Source organism: Lampetra planeri, unplaced genomic scaffold (genome assembly GCF_965212315.1).
Source record: "Lampetra planeri unplaced genomic scaffold, kcLamPlan1.2.h2 scaffold_311, whole genome shotgun sequence".
Lineage (NCBI taxonomy): Eukaryota > Metazoa > Chordata > Hyperoartia > Petromyzontiformes > Petromyzontidae > Lampetra > Lampetra planeri.
Window position 1 is genome coordinate 1 of NW_027615135.1, and position 7,500 is coordinate 7,500.

A 7,500-nucleotide genomic window follows, 5' to 3' on the forward strand; every position below is an offset into this window, starting at 1 on the left:
AGATTTCCTTAGAGCCTAGTCTCACATGGTCTTGAAGTTGATTGGTCCACACCACGAGACAGCTTTCCTTAGAGCCTAGTCTCACATGGTCCTTGAAGTTGATTGGTCCACACCCGAGACAGCTTTCCGTAGAGCCTAGTCTCACATGGTCCTTGAAGTTGATTGGTCCACACCCGAGACAGCTTTCCTTAGAGCCTAGTCTCACATGGTCCTTGAAGTTGATTGGTCCACACCCGAGACAGCTTTCCTTAGAGCCTAGTCTCACATGGTCCTTGAAGTTGATTGGTCCACACCCGAGACAGCTTTCCTTAGAGCCTAGTCTCACATGGTCCTTGAAGTTGATTGGTCCACACCCGAGACAGCTTTCCTTAGAGCCTAGTCTCACATGGTCCTTGAAGTTGATTGGTCCACACCCGAGACAGCTTTCCTTAGAGCCTAGTCTCACATGGTCCTTGAAGTTGATTTGGTCCACACCCGAGACAGCTTTCCTTAGAGCCTAGTCTCACATGGTCCTTGAAGTTGATTGGTCCACACCCGAGACAGCTTTCCTTAGAGCCTAGTCTCACATGGTCCTTGAAGTTGATTGGTCCACACCCGAGACAGCTTTCCTTAGAGCCTAGTCTCACATGGTCCTTGAAGTTGATTGGTCCACACCCGAGACAGCTTTCCTTAGAGCCTAGTCTCACATGGTCCTTGAAGTTGATTGGTCCACACCCGAGACAGCTTTCCTTAGAGCCTAGTCTCACATGGTCCTTGAAGTTGATTGGTCCACACCCGAGACAGCTTTCCTTAGAGCCTAGTCTCACATGGTCCTTGAAGTTGATTGGTCCACACCCGAGACAGCTTTCCTTAGAGCCTAGTCTCACATGGTCCTTGAAGTTGATTGGTCCACACCCGAGACAGCTTTCCTTAGAGCCTAGTCTCACATGGTCCTTGAAGTTGATTGGTCCACACCCGAGACAGCTTTCCTTAGAGCCTAGTCTCACATGGTCCTTGAAGTTGATTGGTCCACACCCGAGACAGCTTTCCTTAGAGCCTAGTCTCACATGGTCCTTGAAGTTGATTGGTCCACACCCGAGACAGCTTTCCTTAGAGCCTAGTCTCACATGGTCCTTGAAGTTGATTGGTCCACACCCGAGACAGCTTTCCTTAGAGCCTAGTCTCACATGGTCCTTGAAGTTGATTGGTCCACACCCGAGACAGCTTTCCTTAGAGCCTAGTCTCACATGGTCCTTGAAGTTGATTGGTCCCACACCCGAGACAGCTTTCCTTAGAGCCTAGTCTCATATGGTCCTTGAAGGTTGATTGGTCCACACCCGAGACAGCTTTCCTTAGAGCCTAGTCTCACATGGTGTTGGACCAGATGACGCCAAAAGGCGCACAACTCAAAGACAGCGCACCATCAGAGTATGAGAGCTCGGGGCAAGCATCTACACTATGGGAACCTCATTTGCCAGTAAAAATATGATAATGGGTTCTTTACCCTTCTATCTGGCAACAGAAGGGTAAAGAACCAATTATCATATTTTTACTGGCAAATGAGGTTCCCATAGTATATACTACTACTATAGCTACTACTACATATACTACTACTATACTAGTACTATACTATATACTAGTATACTACTACTACTATATATACTAGTATACTACTACTACTATACTACTAACTATACTATATACTACTCTATACTAGTACTACACTACTACTACTACTACTATACTAGTATACTACTAACTAAACTACAACTAAATATACTACTAAATATACTATAAAACTACCACTAAACTACTACTAAATATACTACTAAATAATACTAAAACTATTACTAAACTAATACTGAAACTACACTATACACTACACTATACACTACACTATACACTACACTATACACTACACTACACTATACACTACACTACACTATACACTACACACTATACACTATACACTACACTATACACTACACTATACACTACACTATACACTACACACTACACTACACTATACACTACACTACACTACAATATACACTACACTATACACTACACTATACACTACACTATACACTACACTATACACTACACTATACACTACACTATACACTACACTACACTATACACTACACTACACTATACACTACACACTACACTACACTATACACTACACTACACTTTACACTACACTACACTAACACTACACTATACACTACACACTATACACTATATACTACACTATACACTACACTATACACTACATTATATACTACATTATACACTACTATACACTACTATACACTATACACTACACACTACACTATACACTACACACTACACTACACTACACACTACACTATACACTTTACACTACACTATACACTATACACTACACTATACACTACACTATACACTATACACACTACACTATACACTACACTATACACTACACTTTACACTACACACTACACTATACACTACACTATACACTACACACTACACTATACACTACACTATACACTACACTATACACACACTATACACTACACTATACACTACACTATACACTACACTATACACTATACACACTACACTATACACTATACACTACACTATACACTACACTATACACTATACACTACACTATACACTATACACTACACTATACACTACACTATACACTACACTATACACTACACTATACACTACACTATACATTATACACAATACACTACACTATACACTACACTATACACTATACACAATACACTACACTATACACAATACACTACACACTATACACTACACACTATACACTATACACTACACTATACACTACACTACACTACACTATACACTACACACTACACTACACTATACACTACTACACTATACACTATACACTACACTATACACTACACTATACACTATACACTACACTATACACTATACACTACACTATACACTACACTATACACTACACTACACACTACACTACACACTACACTATACACTACACACTACACTATACACTACACTACACTATACACTACACTATACACTACACTATACACTACACTATACACTACACTACACACTACACTATACACTACACTATACACTACACTACACACTACACTATACACTACACTATACACTACACTACACACTACACTATACACTACACTATACACTACCTACACACTACACTATACACTACACTACACACTACACTACCACACTACACTATACACTACACTATACACTACACTACACACTACACACTACACACTACACTATACACTACACTATACACTACACTACACTATACACTACACTTACACTACACTACACTATACACTACACTACACTATACACTACACTATACACTACACTACACACTACACTACACACTACACTATACACTACACTATACACTACACTACACTTACACTACACTATACACTACACTATACACTACACTATACACTACACTATACACTACACTATACACTACACTATACACTACACTATACACTACACTATACACTACACACTAAACTATACACTACACTATACATTACACTACACTATACACTACACTATACACTACACACTACACTACACTATACACTACACACTACACTACACTATACACTACACTATACACTACACTATACACTACACACTACACTATACACTACACTATACACTACACTATACACTACACTATACACTACACTATACACTACACACTACACTATACACTACACTATTACACTACACTATACACTACACTAAACTGTCTCTCTCCCCAGGGCGTGTGTCTCTGTCTGAGCCCAATCTTCAGAATGTGCCCAAAGAATTCAGCGCCAGGTAACACATTAACATGTTAACATGCTAACACATTAACATGTTAACATGCTAACATGTTAACATGCTAACACATTAACATGTTAACATGCTAACACATTAATATGTTAACATGCTAACATGTTAACATGCTAACACGTTAACATGTTAACATGCTAACACATTAACACATTAACATGCTAACACATTAACATGGTAACACGGTAACATGCTAACACATTAACATGCTAACACAGTAACATGTTAACATGCTAACACATTAACATGCTAACATGTTAACATGCTGACACATTAACATGTTAACACGCTAACACATTAACATGTTAACATGCTAACACATTAACATGCTAACACGGGTAACATGCTAACACATTAACATGCTGTCATGTTAACATGCTAACACATTAACATGCTAACATGTTAACATGCTAACACATTAACATGCTAACACATTAACATGTTAAAATGCTAACACATTAACATGCTAACACATTGACATGATAGCATGTTAACATGCTAACACATTAACATGCTAACACGCTAACACGGTAACATGCTAACACATTAACATGCTAACACATTAACATGTTAACATGCTAACACAGTGACCCACCCACCGCCCTCCCCGTGTTGCTTGCTGCAGTGCGAGTGGGGAGGGAGCGCCGCTGATCAACCTCAGGGCGATGTTCATCCCCTGCAGAGGTCAGTCGACTACCAACAACTACCACACTAACTAGTACTACACTACTACTACTACTACACTACTACTACTACTGTACTACTACTACTGTACTACTACTACACTACTACTACTACTACACTACTACTACTGTACTACTACTACACTACTACTACTACTACACTACTACTACTGTACTACTACTACTACTGTACTACTACTACTACACTACTACTACACTACTACTACTACGTACTACTACTACTACACTACTACTACTACTACTACTACACACCTACTACACTACTACTACACTACACTACTACTACTACACTACTACTACTACTACAACAACTACACTACAACTACACTACTACTACTACTACACTACTACTACACTACACTACCACACTACTACTACTACTACTACTACACTACACTACACTACTACTACACTACTACTTACTACTACTACTACTACTACTACACTACTACTACTACACTACTACTACACTACACTACTACACTACTACTACTACACTACTACTACTACACTACTACTACACACTACCTACTACACTACTACTACACACTACTACTACTACTACACTACTACACTACACTACTACTACTACACTACTACTACACTACTACTACTACACTACTACTACTACACTACTACTACACTACTACTACTACACTACTACACACTACTACACTACTACTACACTACTACTACACTACTACACTACTACTACACTACTACTACTACACTACTACTACACCTACTACTACACTACTACTACACTACTACTACTACACTACTACTACACTACTACTACTACACACTACACTACTACTACTACTACACTACTACTACTACTACACTACATACTACTACTACACTACTACTACACTACTACTACACTACTACTACACTACTACTACTACACTACTACCTACTACACTACTACTACTACTACACTACTACTACTACACTACTACTACTACTACACTACTACTACACTACTACTACTACACTACTACTACACTACTACTACACTACTACTACTACTACACTACACTACACTACTACTACACTACTACTACTACATACTACTACTACACTACTACTACTACTACACTACTACTACTACTACACTACTACTACTACACTACTACTACACTACTACTACTACTACACTACTACTACACTACTACTACTACTACACTACTACTACACTACTACTACTACTACACTACTACTACTACTACACTACTACACTACTACACTACTACTACTACTACAGCTACTACTACACACTACTACACTACTACTACACTACTACTACACTACTACCTACACTACTACTACACTACTACTACACACTAACTACTACACTCTACACTACTACTACACTACTACTACTACACTACTACACTACTACTACACTACACTACTACTACAACTACACTACTACTACACTACTACTACTACCTACACTACACTACTACTACTACTACACTACTACTACTACTACACTACTACTACTACTACTACACTCACTACTACTACTACTACACTACTACACTACTACTACTACTACTACTACTACACACTACTACTACACTACTACTACTACTACACTACTACTACACTACTACTACTACTACACTACTACTACACTACTACTACTACTACACTACTACTACTACTACCTACTACTACTACACTACTACTACTACACTACTACTACTACACTACTACTACACTACTACTACACTACTACTACTACTACACTACTACTACTACACTACTACTACTACACTACTACTACACTACTACTACACTACTACTACTACTACACTACTACTACACACTACTACTACACTACTACTACTACTACACTACTACTACACTACTACTACTACTACACTACTACTACTACACTACTACTACTACACTACTACTACTACACTACTACTACTACACTACTACTACTACACTACTACTACTACTACTACACTACTACTACACTACTACACTACTACACTACTACACTACTACTACTACACTACTACTACTACACTACTACTACACTACTACTACTACACTACTACTACACTACTACTACTACTACACTACACTACTACTACTACTACACTACTACTACTACACTACTACTACTACACTACTACTACTACACTACTACTAACTACTACTACTACACTACTACTACTACACTACTACACTACTACTACACTACTACTACTACACTACTACTACACTACTACTACTACACTACCACTACTACACTACTACTACTACACTACTACTACTACACTACTACTACTACTACACTACCTACTACACACTACTACACTACACTACTACTACTACACTACTACTACACACTACTACTACTACACTACTACTACTACTACTACACTACTACACTACCACTACACTACTACTACACTACTACTACTACACTACTACTACTACACTACTACTACACTACTACTACTACACTACTACTACTACACTACTACTACACTACACTACCTACTACACTACTACACTACTACACTACTACTACTACTACTACTACTACTACACTACTACACTACTACTACACTACTACTACTACACTACTACTACACTACTACTACACTACTACTACTACACTACTACACTACTACTACTACTACTACACTACTACTACACCTACTACTACACTACTACTACACTACTACTACTACTACACTACTACTACACTACTACTACTACACACTACTACACTACTACTACTACACTACTACTACTACACTACTACTACTACACTACTACACTACTACTACTACTACTACACTACTACACTACTACTACACTACACTACTACTACACTACTACTACACTACTACTACTACACTACTACTACACTACTACTACT

At 38.3% G+C, this 7,500-nt stretch overlaps 1 long non-coding RNA gene across 1 annotated transcript in view; it reads left to right on the forward strand.

Annotated features, from left to right (window-relative positions):
- The first annotated feature begins 3,762 nt into the window (after positions 1-3,762).
- The window catches only part of LOC144740830 (uncharacterized), a 9,318-nt gene continuing 5,580 nt past the window's right edge, over positions 3,763-7,500 (forward strand). Inside the window, exons 1-2 of the long non-coding RNA XR_013589788.1 lie at positions 3,763-3,870; positions 4,511-4,569. This is a non-coding gene — a long non-coding RNA (uncharacterized LOC144740830). The remainder of the gene's footprint in view (positions 3,871-4,510; positions 4,570-7,500) is intronic.